This window comes from Symphalangus syndactylus, chromosome 17 (genome assembly GCF_028878055.3).
Source record: "Symphalangus syndactylus isolate Jambi chromosome 17, NHGRI_mSymSyn1-v2.1_pri, whole genome shotgun sequence".
NCBI classification, from domain to species: domain Eukaryota; kingdom Metazoa; phylum Chordata; class Mammalia; order Primates; family Hylobatidae; genus Symphalangus; species Symphalangus syndactylus.
The window spans coordinates 49,968,023-49,982,431 of record NC_072439.2 but is presented as its reverse complement, the minus strand read 5'-3'; the positions used below and the strand labels follow the sequence as shown (position 1 = coordinate 49,982,431).

The window sequence follows — 14,409 nt, the reverse complement described above, 5'->3', positions numbered from 1 at the left end:
ATAATAGTCATCGTTTTACTGAAAATCAACACTAGTTTGAAAGAAACATTTGGAAAAAAAAAGTTCTAAATGAAATTTTTAATAGGAGAGAAAAAGTAATCTGTGAAAACACATAACTTTTTCAAATATTAAGAAATATTGCTGAAATACGTTCGTCAGCTACTCCTTTCTGCTCATGGACGCCGCCAAGGAGGCATCGTTGAAGTCTCTCTTCTCCCTGCCATCACGTCTAAGTCAGAGTCTCCCAAAGAGCCCGAACAGCTGAGGAAACTCTTCATTGGAGGGATGAGCTTTGAAACAACCGATGAGAGCCTGAGGAGCCATTTTGAGCAATGGGAAACGCCCACAGACTGTGTGGTAATGAGAGATTCAAACACCAAGCGCTCCAGGGGCTTTGGGTTTGTCACCTATGCCACTGTGGAGGAGGTGGATGCAGCCATGAATGCAAGGCCACACAAGATGGATGGAAGAGTTGTGGAACCAAAGAGAGCTATCTCAAGAGGAGATTCTCAAAGAGCAGGTGCCCATTTAACTGTGGAAAAGATATTTGCTGGTGGCATTACAGAAGCTGAAGAACATCACCTAAGAGATTATTTTGAACAGCATAGAAAAATTGAAGTGATTGAAATCATGACTGACCAAGGCAATGGCAAGAAAAGGGACTTTGACTTTGTAACCATTGATGACCATGATTCAGTGGATAAGACTGTCATTCAGAAATACCATACTGTGAATGGCCACAATGGTGAAGTTAGGAAAGCCCTGTCAAAGCAGGAGATGGCTTAGTGCTTCTTCCGGCCAAAAAGGTCGAAGTGGTTCTGGAAACTTTGGATGTGGTCGTGGAGGTGGTTTCTGTGGGAATGACAACTTTGGTCATGGAGGAAACTTCAGTGGTCGTGGTGGCTTTGGTGGCAGCCATGGTGGTGGTGGATATGGTGGCAATGGGGATGGTTATAATGGATTTGGTAATAATGGAAGCAATTTTGGAGGTGGTGGAAGCTACAATGATTTTGGCAGTTACAACAATCAGTCTTCAAATTTTGGACCCATGATGGGAGGAAATTTTGGAGGCAGAAGCTCTGGCCCTTATGATGGTGGAGGCCAATACTTTGCCAAACCACTAAACCAAGGTGATTATGGCAGTTCCAACAGCAGCAGTAGCTATGGCAGTGGCAGAGATTTTAATTAGGAAACAAAGTTTAGCAGGAGAGGAAAGCCAGAGAAGTGACAGGGACACTACAGGTTATAACAGATTTGTGAACTCAGCCAAGCACAGTGGTGGCAGGGCCTAGCTGCTACAGAGAAGACATGTTTTAAATAAATCCTCATGTGTATGGGCAAAAACATCGAGGACTATATTTGTGACTAATTGTATAACAGGTTATTTTAGTTTTAGTTTCCATTCTGTGGAAAGTGTAAAGCATTCCAACAAAGGGTATATATATATATACATATATATATATATATATGTATATTTGCACCATAAATGTACGGTAGTCTGATCATGACACAGAAAGAATGTCTTTTTTTTTAATGTGCTGTGCAAAGTTAGTCTACTCTGAAGCCATCTTGGTAAATTTCCCCAACAGTGTGAAGTTAGAATTCCTTCAGGGTGATGCCAGGTTCTATTTGGAATTTATATGCAACCTGCTTGGCTGGAGAAGCCATTGTCTTTAGAAACCTTGATGTAGTTGAACTGATAGTTACTGTTGTGACCTGAAGTTTACCATTGAAAGAGATTACCCAAGCAAAATCATGGAATTAATGGTTGTAAAAAGATTGCTGGCACATCCTATGCGATATATCTAAATTGAATAATTGTACCAGATAAAATTATAGATAGGAATAAAGTTTGTGTATCATCCATTATCATGTGTAATCAATAAATGATTTCATTCTCTTGAAAAAAAAAGAAATAATACTTTATTATGTATGATACTATGGATTAAATTGATTTCCTAGATTACTGAACCTAAATGATGATAACTTTCTTCTCTATCATCATCAAAATATTTACCAAGCCTTTGCTTACATAAGGCTAGCAAGAGTAGGCAAAGTTAGTTAGAAAGATAATCCCTGAACACATAGAATTAATTATTAAACAAAAATTTTCCAGGCTGATATAAGTAATAGCTAAAATGTATTGAGCACATACTATGTGGCAGCACTGCTCTTTGCATTTAATCTTTTATAGTTACATGCTATTATATATAAAATCTTGTTTTTCAGATGAGGGAAGATGAGGCATGAAGTGGTTAATCTAATGCCTAAATAATTAGTAAGTGAAACATTTAGGATTCAAACTCAGAGCCCATAATCTTAAACATTATGGTATCCAGCCTTTGAAGAATCAACTTGACTTGATTAGATGCGGTCGATGTTTTTAAATATTAGGTTTAAAAAATGCTTTTTGTGTGCATGTATGAAATCTTCTACAATAGTATTAGCTTTAAAGAGACCACACAATATTGCTGTATGTGGAGAAATCGACAGAAACTGGAAACAGAAAATCAGAAAATATGCTTTTTACTAGTTGAGGATGTAAGAGAGTTTGGGAAAAGTCTATATTAGTATTTTAGAATAAAGGGTCTTTAAAATCATATTAACAAATGCACTTATTTTACTTCAACAGCGAAGTTTTACCAGATTACCACCTATTTTAAATATAACCCTTGTATTTAATTTATACTAAATGTATTATATATATTTCCACCCCCCCAGCAGGAAGGCTTCTGATCTTTCTAAAATAAGCCATTATTTCATTTCTTTGAGAACAATTTTTTAAATTTACATTTTTTTCTATTGTTCTGTGAACAATAACAACATTAAATGCTTGCAGAACCTTAATGGAATAAAAGTAAAATTGAGCTCCTATCTGGACAAAAGCCTTTTATAAATTAACCACTATCATGATAAAAAGATCAGAAAGCAATTTTTCCAACAAAAAAACTGCCCTGTTTCCTATCATGTGATTCACACTCTGAGCTATAAATAAAAGAGACCCAGAGAGACAGGACAAGAGAGATAATAGTAAGTGAAAACACTGTTAGCTATGAATTCCGAACTAAATGAATAAGCAATTGACTAGTGGCTCATAGGATTTTTTTTTAAACTCTTAAAAACATCTCCATAGGTTTTAGTTAAATTCATTACTTAGTTTGCCATAAACCACTATAGTATATTTCTGTGGATGTGTGTGTACATGCATGAAGTCAACTATTTTATGGATATATATCCCTATGTATAATTTTAGTTGACTGCAATCACATTTTTGGAGGTAGGGAGAACAGAAATGAGTAAGCAGATTTACATGTATGTAAGTTATAGGAATATTCTGAGCTACCAAGAATTATTCTTCTTGGTTAGTAACAGTTAACTCAGAGATACAATATTTTATTAGTTCTCTGTGATGAAATTATACTTGCTGTCTCTCATAATCTCCATCTATCCCAACCCCATACCTTCCTATGACAGAAAAATTAGATTTATCAAGTACATTTTACATATTCTCGCGCTCTCTCTCTCTTTTTTTTTTTTTTTTTCAGACTCACTCTGTCGCCCAGGCTTGAGTGCAGTGGCAGTCTCGGCTCACTGCAACCTCCACCTCACGGGTTCAGGTGATTCTCCTGCCTCAGCCTCCCTAGTAGTTGGGATTACAGGACCGTACCACTTCATCTGGCTAATTTTTGTATTTTTAATAGAGACAGGGTTTCACCATGTTGGCCAGGTTAGGTTGGTCTCGAACTCTTGACCTCAAGTGATCCACACGCCTTGGCCTCTCAAAGTGCTGAGATTACAGGTGTGAGCCACTGTGCCTGGCCCATTTTTACATATCCTTAAATAAATAATTCAAGACCCATAAAAACAGCATAAATGTTTATACTTATAATTCTTTAATTTAAAAATTGCATTGCCAAATATAAGTAATAATGAAACATGTTTTTTCAATAAAATATGATTTAGCTATAAAAAAGAATGAAATCCTATCATTCAAAGCAACATGGATGGAACTGGAGTATGTTAAGTGAAATAAGCCAGGAATAGAAAGTTAAGCACCACATGTCCTCATTTATATGTGGAAGCTACAAAAAGTTGATCTCACAGACGTAAAATGTAGAACAGAGGAAAAAACTGATACTACAGGACAGGAAAGGTAGGGTAAAAGGAGGGATAGGGAGAAATGTGTTAAAGGATACAAAATTACAGCCAGGTAGGAGGGATAAGTTGCAGTGTTCTATACCACTGTAGGATGACTATAGCTAACAGTAATATATGTTTTAAATAGCTATAAGGGGCATATTGACCATTTCTAACACAAAGAAATAATAAATGTTTGAGATGATGATATGCTAATTACCCTCACCTGATCATTATACATTCTATATATCGAATATCACTATGTACCCCATGAATATGTGCAATTATTATTTGTCAGTTAATAAAGTAAATTTAAAAAGAAATATATGTTTTTAACACGTACAATAATAACAAACAGTTCATTAGCTCTAATAATAGGAAAAACTAGAACATGGGTAATTGTAACCAAAGTGTCTGTAAACCTCATATTTCTAGTCTTCTGGCTCACTTATTGCCTACTCTTACTGTGGTGAATTGATTTGTCATAAAGTGTCTGTTTCCTTAAATGAGAAATATGAAAAAATAATAAAATATCCAGAAGTTTTCATGCATATGTATTTGCCACAAGCCTTTTTCTTTTTCTTTGTTTATAATTCTGCACTTTATTCTACAGACTCCAAAATGAGTCAGGATTAGTTTTGCCAACTGATGGGGAATTGAAATAAATTTTAAATGTAGCTAGTCCTAATTTTACTAGAAATGGCCTTCAGCATTCATCCTTCTCTTCCATGAAACTTCCCTAGCCCCCTCCTACAAAACTACAGTACCAACAACTTTGATGTGAATTTTGTCTTTGAGTCTAAAGCAAATGCTTTCAAAATATACTTTAAAATAGTGTTATTGTGATCTTTTATTCTAGAATGGCTTTATTTATGCACAAATTCAACGAATGGCTCCTACCTCATGGAGTCTTGATTGCAAAGATCTATTCTCACCAGATGGGGATGTTGCATTAGGAAAGAGCAGCCCTGTAGAGTAAAACAATGATTCTCCTACAACCAGGGAGGTGCAGAAGGCAAAAAGCTATCTGCGTTTTTAAGATTTGGGCATAAAATAAGTGAAAAACATATTTTGAAAATATTTAATGGTGATATTAATCTAGATGATTTACAATGGTTAGATGATTTACATTTGCACATTTAGACTTCATTTATTTTTTTCTTTGTTTCTTGCTCACAAAAAGAACGTTGTTGTCAACAGCCCTTTTTTCTGTTCAGGCAAAGCATTTATGAACATCTAAGTAAATGGTATTTTAAGAAGGAGAGTAGAATGTCAAGGATTTTTCTGTTTTTTCGAAAGTCTCTTAAGATAGTAATGTGTGTCAGTATTATTTACCATTCTACAGTTTGGTTTTAATCCGTTTTGTATTTCCTTGTTCTTAGGATGCTGTATTTTAAAGCTTCCAAGTGGGTAGTTATTTATAAATATTATTAATAAACATTGACATATTTTTGTCCATACAGTTGACCCTTGAACAACATGAGGGTTAGGGGTGCCAACCCCCTTGCAGTTGAAAATCCATATATAACTTTTGACTCCCCCAAATCTTAACTACTAATAGCCTACTGTTGATCAGAATCCTTACCAATAACATAAGCAGTTAACACATATTTTGTATGTTATATGCATGTTATGCTACATTCTTACAATAAAGTAAGCTAGAGAAAAGAAAATGTTATTAAGGAAATCATAATGAAGAGAAAATATATTTACTAATCATTAAGTGGAAGTGGATCGTCATAAAGATCTTCATCCTTGTCGTATTCACATTGACTAGGCTGAGAAGGAGGAAGAGGAGGGGTTGGTCTTGCTGTCTCCAGGTGGCAGAGGCAGAAGATGAAGAGGAGGTGAAAGGGGAACAAAAGAGGCAGACACACTCAGAGTTAACTTTTATTGAAGAGAACTGTAATAAAAGTGGACCCACGTAGTATTGTTCAAGGGTTAACTGTATTATATTTTCACTACTTTTATCACATTTCTGAAGAACAATGGGTGCAGTTGGCAAAATAAGATTTATAAGTATACCTCAGAGATATTGCAGGTTTGGTTACAGGCACTACCATGAAGCGAATAGCACAATAAACTGAGTCACATGAATTTTTGGTTCTCCAATGTATATAGAATTTATGTTTACACTGTAGTATAGTCTATTAAGTGTGCAATAGTATTACATGTAAAAAGATTATATTGCTTACCTTAATTAAAAAATATTGCTTAAACGTGCTAACGATCATCTGGGCCTTGAGCAAGTGGTATTCTTTTTCCTGCCGGAGGTTGGAGGGTCCTGCCTTGATGCTGATGTCTGCTAGCTGATTAGGATGGTGGTTGCTGAAGGCTGGGGTGGCTGTGGCAATTTCTGAAAGAAAACAAGACAACAGAGAAGTTTGCCGCATCAATTGGCTCCTTCATGAAAAATTTCTCTGTAGCATGTCATGCTGTTTGACAGCATTTTACCCACATTAGAACTTCTTTCAAGACTGGAGTCAATTTTCTCAAACCCTGCTGCTCTTTTTTCAACTAGGTTCATGGAATATTCTAAATTCTTTTTCATCACTTGACAATGTTCACAGCATCCTCACCAGGAGTAGATTCCACCACTTGCTTTGCTCATCCATAAGAAGCAACTCCTCACCTCTTCCAGTTTTATTATGAGATTGCAGCAATTCAGTCACAAGTTCAGGCTGTACTTCCAATTCTATTTCTCTTGGTATTTTCACCATACTCACCATTACAATAGTAACATCAAAGATCACTGATCACAGATCACCGTAACAGATATGATAATAATGACAAAGTCTGAAATACTGTAAGAATTGCTAAAATATAATACACAGACATTAAGTGAGCACATGCTTTTGGGAAAATGGTGCCAATAGACTTGCTCAATGCAGGGTACCCATAAACCTTCAGTTGGAATAAAAATGCAATATCTCCAAAGCACAATAAAGTGAAGCACAATCAAGAAGGTGTGCCTGTATTCACGTGATAATTAACATTTCAAATCACGTGCTGATTCAATTGTATAACATGCTGTATTGTGTATATCTCTGAGGTGAACTCTCAGCATTTAGACTTCTAGAAGAACAAGTTTTCAGGAGAACTTCGGTTTGGGGAATTCTTTGATGTGATTGGTTTAAAAATACCTATGCTCACAATTTAACAACATAAAAATAGAAAATAGTGCTGTTCAGATGTTGCCATATAAACTTTAAATGTTCATTATTAAAGCATTATTTTTAGTAAGTTGAAAACAATCTAAATATGCATAAGTGGGCAAGTGACTAAATTATAACACTCCTCTCTTATCCTAGGGGTCTATGTTACAAGACTCCCGGTGAATGTCTGAAATCATGAATAACAGTGAACTTGATTGCCATTAGTGTTTCACCCACAAGTTTCATGACTTTCCCATCTTAACTAAGAATTTATCACACACTGTGGCCACGATCATTACGCTTTGAGATGTGACAGCAAAACTAGCATGAATTTCTTTTTCTTTTCTTACTACTTCACGGACAGAAGATAAGTTCTTATGGTAGATCTTAGAAACCTCAGCATAAGATTTGTTTCTTTCCTTAAGTTGAAAACTTTCACATTTTCACTCACAGAAAGCACTTAATTGGCTTCCTTTTGGCATATCCAAATTGCCAGCATCACTACTTTTGCACGTTGGGGCCATTATTAAATAAAATAAGGGTTACTTGAACACAAACACTGCAATACCCAGCAGTCAATCTGATAACTCAGGGGTAAGGTAGACTGCATGAATATGCTAGACAAAGGGATGACTCATGTCCCAGTGGAAGGGAGCCAGATTTCGTTGTGCTACTCAGAATGGTGCACAGTTTAAAATTTATACATTGTTTATTTCTGGAATTTTTTCATTTAATATTTTTAGACCGTAGTTAACTGTGAGTAAGTGAAACCCATGGAAAGTGAAACTGCAGATAAAGCAAGACTACTATAGTGGATAATATATTAAATTACTAATTAACAATTTTGCTACTCTAAAATTCCACGCTTATATTAATGTGAACATTTCTTCAAAAACTTGAAGGGATGTCCTTGATAGAGTTAAATTTTTAAAAATACATGGTAATATGTATTAATATTTTGTCATTGCCTTAATAAAGTCTGTTTTTTAATCCCTAGATAACAACAAAAAAGCCTTATGAATGAGAACACACAGATATACACAAAAAAGGCAATTTTTCACCTATCCTGTTTCAAGTGAACTCCCCAAAATTATACAATACAAAGTTGACTTTTAAAAATTTTATTAGGCATAAATGAGCTACAAACATTATATGTCATTCTGTATTTCAAATTGAGGGAGTAGAGAAATTCTTCAAATCTTACTATAATACATTGCTTTTCAGATTGCTTTGCCACATCTCCATACCTACGATGGGTGGATCTAGGAAACAAACAAGCAAACAAAAACCAGCAATGAGGCTGGGCGCGGTGGCTCACGCTTGTAATCCCAGCACTTTGGGAGGCCGAGGCGGGCGGATCACGAGGTCAGGAGATCGAGACCACAGTGAAACCCCGTCTCTACTAAGAATACAAAAAATTAGCCGGGCGTGGTGGCGGGCGCCTGTAGTCCCAGCTACTCGGAGAGGCTGAGGCAGGAGAATGGCGTGAACCCGGGAGGCGGAGCTTGCAGTGAGCCGAGATCGCGCCACTGTACTCCAGCCTGGGCGACAGAGCGAGACTCCGTCTCAAGAAAAAAAAAAAAAAAAAAAAAAAAAAAACAGCAATGAATATCACAACAGCAACACAGCAAGAGGAAGAATGAGAAATTTATCCTAGATAACTATTAGTATAGTAAACCCTGCACAGCTCGCCTCCCATATACCAAAGGCAGTCACTGTTAGGAAATTCCAGAAGGGCTGCCCCCGCAGCTTCCACAAACATATCTGCTATGGCTATCACACTTAGTCCATTCTGATATTTTCTCCTGCATAGCTTCCACTTACCCAATTCCATGGCCTAAAAAACTATTGTCAACTGTTTATCATGAAACTAACAATGACCATACAGAGGAAAATATTTTGTCTGGCTTCCATCTCATTTTAAATAATAAATTAAGCATTACTTAAAAAATAAAATATTGGATAATTTCATATTAAAAGTATGTATTGTCAGTAAAATGGGCTGAGCTGAGTAGGAACCACCCACATTAGACAAATAGTAGTAGGGAGTATGTGTGCTTTTTGATCGGGTCGTGGCAGGGAAGAGTTGGGAGAAAATTTCCTGTTAACACTAGTAGCAACTAGTCTATAATAATATTCTCAAGAACTTATTATATGACCGCTACAGTGCTGAGCCCTTCACATAAATTATCAGGTTGATTTTCAGAATAACCTTATAAGGTAAATATTGTTATTGTCTTCATTTATGGAAAGAGGACACGGAAGTTTCTATGACTTAAGTAGTCAGGGCACATAGCTAGTAAGGGACAGTCAGGACTGAAACCAGATAGTGTGCACTCTGTTATTCAGCATTTATTGAGTACCTCATTGGTGCACATTCCTGCATCCTAGAGTTTGAGGGGACTATAAAAAATAATGTATACCCTCTAGTAATATTTATGATGGTTTTGATTTTTAAATGTATTACTTGAAGGATCTTGGGAAGATTAACCAGGCATTGAGTGGAAGGTTGAATTGGAGTATGGGGAGATTAGAGGGAAGGGTATCAGGTAAAGAGCTATTGCAACGGTTCAGGAAATAAGCTGATGAGGGTGTTGGTAGGGGTGTTGTTGGTAAAGTAGCTTTTACATGAAAAATGGATTCTCTTCAAAGCATATGTAATATTAACTTCAACTGCAGCTTTGGAATGCCTCTAAAGTAAAGAGCTGTTATTTTACAGTCACATATAGGCAAAGGTGTGTAATATTAAGCACACCACAAAACTATTTTCAAATGAGGAAATGATTTTTATATAACAGCACAAGTATCACTTAGATTATAAACATTTTCTTATTTAAATAAATACTTATTTCAAGTTTCTTTATTCAACTTTCAAAATAACATTTGTTTACTGAACATTTACTATGTGCCATGAACTAGAGTTTTCATTTATACGATAATTGTATACCTGAAACAACATCAGCCAATGAAAGAGAAGAAAAAGAAGCTAAAGGTACTTTTCTGAAATACTTATTAAGCTCTCTTTTTTTCATTTCAGGATAGGCACATTCTTACGTTGTTTCTATCTCATTGGAAGCTGTGTGTAATGTTATTGCTATCAAAACATATTATACGTGCATACTTTTAAAAGAAATCTTGTGATTAACCCTTTGTCATGCATTAATCACCCATAATGTATCTGACTGTTAATCTTGAATCTCATAATCTATCTAATTTGCCTAGAGTGAGCAATACACATATTGTTATTTGCTCAAACAACTTACAAAATGAGCCCTTCTCTATATACTGGCAAAGATCAATATTAAAATTACAAAATAACAACCATCTTAGGAAAAATTGGGGGGAAATGCAAAAGTTATTTTCTAATCCAGATTAAGAAAAACTAGCTGTTTAGCATTTCAGTGTCAGTGAAATGGAATATTTAGAAACATTTTACTCCACAGAAAATGTGTTTAGTCTCATTTCTCCGTTGCTTTCCAATCAATTGCATTTGTTGTAGCGTGGAAATGACTAAATATTCCTAAGAAAGTGAGATACTGAGTTAAATTTGATTCATTAAATCTGATGCTCTCTTGAGAAAATGTCAGCTTCCTTTCATGTCTCTCTTTTGCTTACAGTTGAAATGATGAGGTACAAATGACCACAGAAAACTATGGAGTTTTCTAGTCCAAAAGCTGAAGCAGACACTCAAATTGGGATCTGTCAGGAGGAGGTGTGAAGTCAGGCTGTCACAATGATAGCATCACATTCTTCGGCCACTCTCATATGAATACTAGAGAGAATTCTTTGGTGATAAGTGCTTCTTAATTCTAATAAACTGCTAGCTCTTTCTTGGGTAGCAAATAAAACCCAGAAAATTCTGAAATGTCACAGTTATTTAACAATTTTTGAAAAGCTTTTAATATTCGTATTTCACATATCAAACACTAACTTTATGCAGAGCTCTGATCTCTAATATTTGGAGATGCACATTCTACTTGCATGATCAACATGTGAACAAGCTACAGAAAATATTATAATGTATAAATAAGAGCAAAATATCATGTAACAAAAACTCTGATTGTCTTCCTCTAGTTTTTTATTTGTATTTTCTATTTTATGTTCATTATTCTGGTTTTTAACATATCAGAATATTAAAAATAAGTGTATGTGAACATAAACTATCTATGTCATTACAAAAGACTGTAATTCTGGCTGATATTTAAATTTTAAAAAAAGAATCAGCAAATAAGATGACTGGTTTTCTATTTACACCGATATCATAACTTTGAGTTGTTTATTAATTAAAAGGTTTATAATTAACTGAAGCCATTATTAACTAGAATTATAGTCTTTACATTCATCCCAAGAGTGACTTTTCACAAGCAAGTTTGAACTTCAGATATTTTGCATTTGGTATCAGAAATCTATCCTCTAATAATAAAATCCTTGTGTATTTAATAAATACATGCCATCCCACTTAAGCTAAACCTTTTGTTCCTATTTACATATGTGATCGTCATGCATTATTTTTCTCGTTTTATTGGTGTCATTGTTATTATTGATAATGATCTTCAATTGAATTTTAACCAAAATATAACTACAAGAGCTGTAGTATTTTCATACGTGTGGAGTTACTTCTAAGACATTTAATGGGGTGGGGTGTTGATTATTGAAGTGGGCTTTCAAGAAAGTACACTTGAGGATTAAGAGAAACTTTGCAGGAACGTCAAAGAATATGACATGTAGCACCTATTGTTTTTGGGACAATATTTCTCATGGCTGTAACATTAGGCTCATGTTGAATAATGAAAAGGTTAAGTTGTCAATGGAAGGGGACAGGAAGGCATATAACATGACTCACTTCAGATATCATACCTGAATAGGAGGGTTACAGGAAGAAAAGTGTGATTCACTTGAAAAGTCAAATAGAGAGGGAAAACTAGGAAAATCCCATAAAAAACCAGCTTCTGAGTTCCAACTTCCCATAATTTTGCCCTCACAGCCTCGAATGTCAGTTTGCTTACTGTGTGGGGGTGACAAAACTATGGGAAAAAGATACTAAGCGTTGTCAGTTGTTAGAGCTGGAGAAATAGTAGGAGTCAGCACCATGGAGTGGTAAGATAACTGTGCTGGGAGTCAGATTGGGTCCCTGGCTTTGGTCTATGACCATGTAGTATCATGACTTTGCAAAAGTCACTTACACCCTCTGAGATTAAGTATCAAATGAGTGTGGTGCACTAAGAGATTTATAAGTTTAAATGACATTCCAGGTTACAGACTTGGCTAAGTCTGAGATTTGAAGAAAATTTTTAGAAACAGGTCAAAAATGGCACTTTCATTTTTCTCACGTAGAGAGAAGTATCTCCATGCTCATTCTGCTGAGAAATGACTTACAGTGCCAGTGAACTGGCCTGTGAAATATGATTGTGAAATAATTCTGATCTTTACTTTTTCAAGGGCATTAATGATTCTGCACCCATGATGCTCATCTTAGGAGCAAGCACTGAGGTTTGATTTGCTGCTGTATGTCATTCAGAACACCTTTTCTCCTGTATGCAGTGTTAATTATTAATAGCATAGGTGTATTTGGAATGGTGCATTAAAGGACACTAGGAAGAAAATACTGAGTGGGACAAACTGTAAGTCTGAAAACAGGAGAGGGTCTTTTTTCATTTTGCATTCTTCTGCCAGATTTATAAATATAAATATATAAAGGCATAAGCAAGAAAGCAAATAGCAAAGTTTCCAAAAGATGGTATTATATTTTTATTACAAAAAGGACTAATTTGAATGTATATAATACATAATACGTATATATTATATACAGTATGTGAGAAGTCCACTGTATGAGCTACTACATTGGAATGATATTAATGCAGAAGAATGCATAAGGACTGAAATACCATTAGTCTGGTTACAGATTTTTAAGATAATAAATGCTCATGGAAAGACTGATTCAACTCAAGGGAAGACAATAAATAATGCTCTTGGAGTCAGCAAAGAGTTTTATATTTTTCCATGGAAGAACTCATTCTTTATCCACGATTTTATTTTCCCTCAGTGTAAATGAAATCAAGTTTGGCCACTGTATTATACTCGTCAGAACATGATTACTACTTATGTGTTCTATAGCCCATGCAGCTTATGTGTGCTTATAAGAACTGCAATATAGGCTTTTATGATACTCATCAGCTTTTGGGAATATCAGCTTACCATGACTTGATTTGATAAATAGCAGGAAATACAAGAGTTTGTGAAGCTGTGGTCTATGACCTGTAGCTTACAGCAATGTTTCTAAAAGTATTCAAGTACCATCACTGTTATTTGGGCACTGCAGGAAATGCAAATTCTTCGGCCCCAGCCCAGACCTACTAAATCAGAAATACTGGGGGTGGAGCCCAGTAACTTGTATATCTATGTTTTAACAGGTCTTTTACACAATTCTGATAGGTGTTAAAGTTTGAGAACCACTGGTTCAGTAGCTTTCCACTTTTGGAACTGAAGAGTTTGTTTAAGACTTTAAAAATGCACATAGCAATGCAATTCCAATCAAAATCCAAGAAGAATATTCTTTATACATCGATACACTGAATCTAAAATATGTGTAAAATTCAGAGGACAAATAACAGCCAAGGCAAACATAAAAAGAAATCACACACACACACACACACACACACACACGCAAATAAGGCTGGACGGTTTACACTATAAGAAATGAAGACTTAATAGTAATTAAGCCACTGTGGTAGGGGGGCAAGAATAGACAAATAGAGCAGAAGAGAGACCCACACTAGGTGGTCATATATCTTATGACAAAGTTGACACAAATATGGCAGCAAAAATATGTTCTTTCCAGTAAGTTGTGCTGGGTTAATTAGATGTACATGTTGGGAGAATGTTTACCTCATTCCAGGCAAAATAAAATCAATTATAGATGGAATGTATATACTAAGATAAAAGATAAAACAATAAATTTGAGGTGAAAACAGGAAAAATATCTTTACCAATTTGGTGTACACAGAGATCTCTTAAATAAAACACAAAGAATGCTGACTATAAGAGAAAATAATTACTTTATTAAAATTAAGAGATTCTGTTCATAACACACTATTAAGAGAATGGAAAGGCAAACTAT

The 14,409-nt window shown here is 35.2% G+C and overlaps 1 long non-coding RNA gene and 1 pseudogene across 5 annotated transcripts in view; one reads left to right on the top strand and one right to left on the bottom strand.

The window, feature by feature from the left end:
* LOC129465662 (uncharacterized) overlaps window positions 1–14,409 on the bottom strand; it is a 133,374-nt gene that overhangs the window by 58,428 nt on the left and 60,537 nt on the right. For all 5 annotated transcript variants that reach the window (XR_010116775.1, XR_010116774.1, XR_010116777.1 and 2 more), the window contains one exon: window positions 6,333–6,493. This is a non-coding gene — a long non-coding RNA (uncharacterized lncRNA). The remainder of the gene's footprint in view (window positions 1–6,332; window positions 6,494–14,409) is intronic.
* On the top strand, window positions 188–1,227 carry LOC129466757 (heterogeneous nuclear ribonucleoprotein A1-like; annotated as a pseudogene).